This window comes from Falco biarmicus, chromosome Z (assembly GCF_023638135.1).
Source record: "Falco biarmicus isolate bFalBia1 chromosome Z, bFalBia1.pri, whole genome shotgun sequence".
Classification (NCBI taxonomy): Eukaryota; Metazoa; Chordata; class Aves; order Falconiformes; family Falconidae; genus Falco; species Falco biarmicus.
Window position 1 is genome coordinate 61,064,616 of NC_079311.1, and position 8,958 is coordinate 61,073,573.

General features: G+C 43.6%; 1 long non-coding RNA gene across 1 annotated transcript in view; it reads right to left on the reverse strand.

The window, feature by feature from the left end:
• LOC130143158 (uncharacterized) overlaps positions 1 to 5,324 on the reverse strand; it is a 121,287-nt gene extending 115,963 nt beyond the window's left edge. Inside the window, exon 1 of the long non-coding RNA XR_008819658.1 lies at positions 2,739 to 5,324. This is a non-coding gene — a long non-coding RNA (uncharacterized LOC130143158). The remainder of the gene's footprint in view (positions 1 to 2,738) is intronic.
• Between the last annotated feature and the right edge of the window lie 3,634 nt (positions 5,325 to 8,958).

Consider the following 8,958-nt stretch of genomic DNA (forward strand, 5'->3'; position numbering starts at 1 on the left):
ATTCACAGATTCGCAAAACCAAAGCACATAGTTCACAAACAGTTGTCAAAGGCAGCTTAGTGTAACCACCAGTGTCCCACTGAAGTGGCACAAATCTCTCGCAGTATGCAGTAGGCAATAAACCACATCCAACTAATGCTTTCTAACTAGAAGTGACACATCCCCTCTCCTCCTCCCTTCTCTGCATACCATTCTGTTTGCACCACAGTAATGAACGTTGTTAGCATGAGGGGTTTATGGGCACTGTCTGAGCCAACAGCACTAGAGAAATGGTCACAGCACTGATGGCCTCGGCGCTGACCACACAGCAAGTCTCTTGGAAAATCCTTCTGCAGGACCTGCCTGCGGATTTCATTCTTTGGAAGAAAAAGACAGGCACACATGTCACACAACTCCCTGTCCTTTTATTTGAAAGAGTAAGCATTTCTAAAAGGAAATAATATAAATTTTATGAATAAATTGCTCAGAAATAGAAGGGGAAAAAAAGAAAATACTGGAACTGAACACAGCGACGATACAAGGCTAGTTAAATAGCATCCAGGAAGACTTTATTCCAGCTCTACTTAAGGAAGCTTAAAAATGAGAAATAGACATTATACAATGAACAAACTTTGGCCAAGTGGAGTTCTCAAACTAGCAAGAACACAGCTGCTTCTGGAGCCTTCCTGGTAGTGGTGGTGGGCTATAGAAGGAACAAATCTAATTCCCAGTAGGTCTTTGGGAAGATTAGAATCAACAGATGGTTATCCTAGCCAGTGCTGTATTTTAGAGCCAAAAAGAGACTGCAGCCATGCATGTCTTTTCCCCAGCCTCTCACACTACTGGGTATCAGCAAGGCGTATGTCAAAACACAACCTGCCAAAAGTGTTCAAAGCACTCAGTTTAGCTCTTCAAGAAGTTTCTCTACCTCAACCTGACAAGCCACATGCAGACATATCCCTGTTTTATCCTGTGATTTTATTAGAACCTTGTGGCAAGAATACCTTACCTCAGAGACATAGTTGACAAAGTTGAGTATGAAATGCAAGAGGGGGCAGAGGGATTCAGAGAAAAGCAGACCTAACTATAGCCTTTTTTGGTAATGATGCCTTCCTTCCCTCAGAGAAGCAAATGGGTATTAGAAGTTCACAGGTGAAACCTGCTCTGTAAACAAATCATTACACTGGAGCACAAAGACCATAAATATTTGTGCACCAGAAGAAATGGCTGAGTAGGAGTTAAGCAAGCAGTGTACATGCAGTAAGTCAAGAGAACAAGAACAGTTATAAAAGCCAAGAACGCACACAGGTAAAAGCAAAGAACTGGCTGTACTGCCTGGAGTGCTGACAGCATCGAGGCTGCACCATGGATGACAGCATACCACAAATGCAAAGCAACAACTACATATACAAGTCAACCTGGCTCTGAGCCTTCTTTGCCAAAACAAAAATGTTGCAGGGATCACGCAGCATTGGCATCAATCAAGAACCAGGGAGACAAGATGAGGACATGTAAACTAGCAGTCCTTGTTCTCCATGCCACCACAAGTAATCCTGGTATCTGAGAGAAAATGAAATCAGTTTTGCTTGAAACAAGAGAGCTCCTTCTCCTTCTGTATTGTGTGCTCATATAACGAGTTTTGCTACATTTATTGTGGCAACTAGTGGAAGAAGAAAAGTTATAATTCAATTATAGAAACAATACCTGTGCAATGCATAGAAGTGACTCAAATTCCATTAAGTCTCAAGGTAAGAGCCATCAAGTTTGCAAAGAGAAGTACTAACCTTTCAGGAAGAAACAGGAGTAACTCATGATGAAAAGGTGGTAAGGGCAGAACAACTGTCTCAACCCCAGAGAGAAGGCATTTAGATTATGTTCCAGTCTGCACAAGTGTACAGTTTAGACCTTTGCACAGGTATGCACATTGCAGGCTCAAGACAAACCATCCTCGATTGTTGTGGTTTATAACAGAAGCAAAGTAGACTGCAGCAGCTGTATATTCCATGAGTTGGTGTGATAAAAGACAGATTATCCAAGCTGAAACATGATTAGCATGATACAAAGCTTACAAGGTAACCAAATCACAAATCAAACAGTATTTAGATAACTAATTGCATATGATTGCATATTAAGTTATATTCACCAGAAGTCCCAAATATTCCTTCCAGAGTTCTAAGTCACAAAATTTACATCAAAACTATCCAAAAGCCTACACTGAGAAAAAATATTGTGCTGATCCTTTCTGTAATCTTATCTCACTCTGTGATGTACATGCATTAAAGCAGGGGGGCTGGACCTAAAGCAGGCTGCAGAGTTGTGTCCAGGCAGGTTTCGAATGTCTCCAGAGAAGGAGATTCTACAACCTCTCTGGGCAGCCTGTTCCAATGCTCGCTCACCCTCACAGTAAAGAAGTTCTTCCTTATATTTAGATGGAACTTCCTGTGTTGCAGTTTGTGCCCGTTGCCCCTTGTCCTGTTGCTGGGCTCTACTGAAAAGAGCCTGGCCCCAGCCTCTTGACACTCACTTTTAAGATACTTGTAGGTATTACTAAGATCCCCTCTCAGTCTTCTCCAGGCTAAACAGGCCCAACTCCCCCAGCCTTTCCTCAGAAGGGAGGTGCTCCAGCCACCTCACCATCTCTGTAGTCCTCACTGGACCCTCTCCAGTAGTTCCCTGTCTCTCTTGAACTGGGGACCACAGCAATGGACACAGCACTCCAGATGCGGCCTCACCAGGGCAGAGCAGAGGGGGAGGATCACCTCCCCGGACCTGCTGGCCATGCTCCTCCTGATCCCCCCAGGATCCCACTGGCCGCCTTGGCCACCAGGGCACACTGCTGGCTCATGGGCACCTTGCTGTGCTCCAGCACTCCCAGGCCCTTCTCCGCAGAGCTGCCTTCCAGCAGGTCAGCCCCAGCCTGTGCTGGTGCGTGGGGTTGTTCCTCCCCAGGTGCAGGACCCTACACTTGCCTCTGCTGAACTTCATCAGGTTCCTCTCTGCCCGATTCTCTGGCCTGTCCAGGTCTCACTGGTATTTGTAATACCCAGGTAGGATACTCACTGAAAAATGTAGTACCTGTTTGCAGAGTTGAAGGTTTCCAGGCTTTGAAGTCCAGTCAGAATGTTGCCCTAGATAAGTTCAATGCAAAAAAGTTTACAGTTTTCCTAACTCTTTCCTCCCTATTAAGATTAACCTATTTTTGTAGATATGCTTGTGAGAAGTAGGACTGCAGTTCTCTTAATCTCCCCTTGACATGTGGAATTAGACTCTATAACTCGAAAGTTATAAAGTAGGTATGTTTATTGCACACAGATGCTCGGGGGATCGCTCCTCCACAAGCGCGCATGCCCAAAGTGATGAACCATCTCACAATTATGCAATAAAACAAATGAATATTCAATTAACGCCTATACATATTCGTTACCTAAACCCGCTTACTCTTGCTTCCTATGTTAATTAGCTTATCAGTCCTTTGCCTGGAATGTGGTGGTCTTGCAGGTTTGTAGGCGATTCATGTCCTTGTGACCATCCCATCTTCTCCAGCAAGAAGACTTAGCACTCCCTCCCTCTAGATAACATTGGAATGTCTCTCATCCTTTTCTCATCCTTTTTATAAATAGCCCCTTTGTCAGAGGAAGCAGGGTAGGCATCTCCTCAAAGCTGTGTGGCTATGTGACCAGACACCGCACCCATGACCAGTCACCATACCCACATTCCTTGAGCAGACATATACAATCACAATCGATGTCCAGTGTCCCCATTTCACACTATTTCTCCGTATCAATCCCCCCTTTTCTATCAAACTAAGTAAATTCTTTTACTTAAGCAGCCTTCCCGAATGATATAAAGCATCATACATAAGTGTTACCCTTTTAAACATTCTCCAAACCCACAAACATAACATAATGGTTAGTATTAAGGAAATTCCTAAACTGATCAATAAGATCACAATGGGGTGTACCATAGCGTTAAGAATTCCTGTTGCAGAAGGTGACCAGCCAAAGAGAGTATCCCACCAATTATGGTTTCCATCAGGGAATCATTTACATATTCATTACAATTCCGGGAATTCATTTATATATTTCGCTCCTGCGCAATGTCCTTGAGGAGTGGTTGCCTGGGGGTCTCCAAGATGAAGATCAGGAGTCTTCCTCCAGTGAACCTTTTTTGCCTTCTTGTTTCTGCACAGACTCTGTTCCTCGATAGACTAATGAGCATGATTCAAATTCCTTGTTTAGGTAGCGTTATATACACAACAGAAACTTAGGACCAGATGGCCCTTATAAAGGTAACGAATCCAAGGACCTTGTGTCTAGTACATCCGTGGTGCTGACACTAAGGGTCTTGGTGTGTTCATCATGTTGACAATAAGGGTCCCTGAACACCTCCCAACTTTGGATAATTATATATAAGCACATAGTTTTCTAAAAAAGTAGTATACCATTCATCACTCGTTGTACGTAGCTCATTATTCAGTCCCCCCTGTTCTAAAAACTATCATCATGCTCTCTGATCATTATGCTCTCTGATCATTGTTCGACAGCACCAAACAGAACACTGAAGTAATGAGGAGTATGTAATTGCCAATCTATTCCCAATACTGTACTCACTTGTTGTACTATTTTGGCACAAAAGTGTGAGTCTCTATTGGAAGAGATTGTTGCCGGAACCCCAAAGCGGGGGATAATTGCATTTAACAATCCCTTCGTTACCTCTCTTGCTTTATTTGTTCGACAAGGAAAGGTTTTTGGCCAACCTGAAAACATATCAGACATAACTAATAAATATCGGTACCCCCCTTTTCTTGGGAGTTCGGATCAGCTTGCCACTGTTGTCCTGGATAATTTCCTCTACTAATGTTCCCTAGTTTTATTCTATTTGCTGTATTGGGATTATTGCGTAAACACATTTCACATTGCCGAGTCACCTGTTTTATTACAGTATACAAGTTTCGCCCTATCAATTTCTGATTTAGACTTTATATATAAAGTATCAGCTCCCCAGTGCGTCTTATTATGTTCTGTTAGGGCTGTGGTCTATATTAAATTGGATGGTACCACTATGCGACCATCCCTTAAATAAGTCCACTTATTTATCATTCATGTCCTGAATTACCTTTAAGTTTTCTTTAGAATAGTTTGGTTCCTGATCTGCACTTACAGTTTGGATTTTACCATCTGGTATTAAGGACAATTCCTCTTTCCCCACCTCCTCTGTTACTCGTCTGGCCTCATGGTCAGCCAGGCGGTTTCCAATTTCCAAATCAGTGCCTCTATGGGCCATCTTATGTTCTTCCTTCCTGGATGACCCTCTTATACCAGCGGTGGCCATTCCTCTCATCAAGGTCTGGCATGGCATATGTTCCCACTGCTCAACACCTACTGGGTTGCAGCCAACAGCGGAGCTCAAGATTCTTCTTGGTGGCAAACACAGAGGCCAACCCAGTCTTGCCCTTGACTATGGTAGGAGGCACCTGACCAACCTTATTCCTTGTACTTCGTTGTCAATGCAGAGTTTTATCTGCACATCCCATAACAAGTCACTGTCATGGGAAAAACCACAGATTTACATTAGTAGAACTACTACAGAGTGTATTTTATTTCAGCTTTTCTGCCAATATCCCCCACAGCCCTGCTGACCAAGGGATACTGTTTTATCTGAACTGGGCAAGCCTCCCCCTTATCATTTTTACTGTAACAGGTAAAGCATTTTTCACCTTTCCTGGAATTTATTTTCAGATACACCTGGTTAAAAATTTCTTTTACTTCAGGGAGGTCCTCTTTCCCTCTTTTCTGTTTAATTAAAGATAAGCTCATTATTTCAATTACTTGATCATTTTTAACTTTTAGTTTCATTTCTCCTTTAAACGTCTAGATGTTCTAATAAATCTCATCCCAACAAAGATTTTGGTGAATTTGGCATTCTTATTGTTTTCTTAGTTTGTACTTTAAAGGTTTCAGGATGTTTTCCTGGTGGCCAGCAGCTCCCACAACTGTAACAAATTATTAATTTTTTTTTTTTTTACTGAAGTTTAACAAATAAGTTGTTTCTGTATTCACTAAAATTCCACCTCATTTTTCCTAGTCCCTAGTTCACTAGAGCCCCTTGCTGGTTCTTTAGCTTAGGGCAATCTCACTTCCAGTGTCCGCTTTCCCTACAATATGCACACTGATCCGATCCCATAGGAGAGGGGTTCACTCTTTCACTTCTGCCCGACATTCCTCCTGTCTCTGCCTCGTCTCCTCTACCAGTATAGCACGACCCAGCTCTTCCTCTCTTACCTTCTGTACACGTTCCCTGTTCCTTCTATCAACTTTTCTATATCACGCTTACCTAGTAACTCAAACCTTTATCTAGTCCTATTAGATCATCCTGACAAGCCTTTCATAACCAACTTTCAAACATCTAAATTTCCCATCAGAGATTCACCTTTATTCTCCTCAGACCCACTGCCTGCCCTAAAGGGGCCGTTACCGGTCCTGTAGTGCTGCAAATGCTGCAGCACTTGGGGTGACATTGTCAGGTCCTTCTGCTCAACTGTCAGCAACAGCAACCCCCTCCTCCTCACCAGCAGAAGGGTTCGGGCAGGAGATGCTGTTCCTGCTCCGCAGGTTACACAAGCCTGCCTCTGCAACAGCACTTCTGGTTTAACTCTTTCTGACCCTGAATGCAAATCTGCTCCTTGTTGCTTTAAGTCTGTGTTCTTACCCATCAGCCTCCGCAGGCAAACAGCAAACACCCTGCCATGCATCCCAGCATGATTCAGTCGCACCTTCGAGGGGGTACGGGGGTTTGTACAAACTTACTCCAATACTCTTAACACTTTCACAAGGTCTCACACACACACACCCCCCGCCTCAGGTTTTACATACATTAGTACAAGTTTTTATCTTACAACGTGTTTCATTCTGGTTGCTCCACAGAAGGAACCACAACCTGAGGTTTTTAACACAAAAATTTCAACATGAACATCTTTCTAGTTTAGGTCTCAGGGCTTTTTTCCCTATCCTTTTCTGGAGCCATACTCAAAGATCGGGTGATGTTAATCCCGCACTCTTTCTGCCACATAAACATATCTGCACACATTATTTCATCCCACTTCTGTTCCCTACGAAGAAACAACATAAGCTGTAAAATTGTGTTGTAATACAAGACTTCCTTCAGGTGGCCATCTTTCACCATCGCCTAATGTATACAAAGGCCACCAATTCTGACAATATTTTAAAAATGTCTTTTTTGTTCAAATTTCCTCTGGGAATTCCGCCAAATTCTTTCCAATGCTTCAAAATATATCTCAGGGGTATTTTGGTATTTATTTCTTGGCTCGGTTTGCCCCCCATCTTCTTAATAAGTCTGATATATTTGTCTACAATGTATTAGTTATTTAGCCTTATTTCTTGGTCTCTTTTTTTTTTTTTTGAAAGGAGATAATATATTTTAGACACTTGCCACCCTTTGTTCGAGTATACAGACAGCACCTACGACACTAAGGGCAGAGGTTAATTCGTGCTTTTTCCAAATGATGTTAGCTCTAATGTTTTGTCCACAGTCTCCCTCTCTAATTTCTAATTATGCATTCCAACACTTCATAAATTGATTTTTCAATCGCTCCGTCCCTCTCTGGCCGGCCCCTCGCGGGGAACACGGACAGGCAGATCGGGACTCCCCACTCGCTTTGCAGTGACACCCACACATGTCACACTCTCCGGGCAGCCCGCAGTCACACAGGCAGTACGTTACACGGTACCGTGCGCTTACATACAGCCCTAGTAATGCTGACAGTTCGCGTTATCACACAAAGTACGCATTTCAATGAACAACTGCCAAAAACCAGATTCTAATTCTTTTCTGGCCTTAAGCAGAGTGTTAAGTTTTCAGCTATTTGCCTAGAATTACCAGAATATTTTTTTTTATAACATACATTTCATAACTCCAAGTTTGAACATGTAACACATGTAACAAGACAACACATAGAACAAGACACAGAGCGCTATTTCAGTTGTTACATTCTAGGAATTTCCCAAATTTAAGACAACCTAAAGGAAGTTTTTAGCTTCCCAAATCTTTATGAAGTATTTAAGATTTTGTTACTCCCATGTTTTCTCCCCCGCCCCCCCCCCCCAACGCAAAAGTTTCCCTTTTACTTTTGCTGTGAGGTCCCTCTTAACTTATTACTGTAAGATTCCGCCTTATTCCGTCGCGCCCCCCGCTTTCCGTCACGAGGCCTCTGGGCTTTTAGGATCTGGCAGTAACCTCGGGTTTGCTCGATCTGCCCTCAGTATCGCTAGCGGCCACCCCTCGGTCAGCAAACCCCCTCCCAAGGTACCTTTCCGCCTGGGGACTACGCTGCGCGCCGGATGTCTCCGTGCGTCTCGCCAGCCGCCCTGTTACTAAACATACCGTTTTACCCGTGGATCCAGGGGTTTCTCTTCTGCTCCTGGGGGAACAGCTGAGAAGAGGAGGCTCCTCCGAGGAGATCTCCCGGGGCGCGCCTAGGAGCGTCCGCTCCGCAGCTGGTCCCTCAGCCGAGCAGAAATCCTCCTGCCTGGCTCGCCAAACTGACGTGCGGAATTAGACTCTATAACTCGAAAGTTATAAAGTAGGTATGTTTATTGCACACAGATGCTCGGGGGATCGCTCCTCCACAAGCATGCGTGCCCGAAGTGATGAACCATCTCACATTTATACAATAAAACAAATGAATATTCAATTAACGCCTATACATATTCGTTACCTAAACCCGCTTACTCTTGCTTCCTATGTTAATTAGCTTATCAGTCCTTTGCCTGGAATGTGGTGGTCTTGCAGGTTTGTAGGCAATTCATGTCCTTGTGACCATCCCATCTTCTCCAGCAAGAAGACTTAGCACTCCCTCCCTCTAGATAACATTGGAATGTCTCTCATCCTTTTTATAAATAGCCCCTTTGTTAGAGGTGTCCCCTCAGAGCTGTGTGGCTATGTGACCAGACACCGCACCCA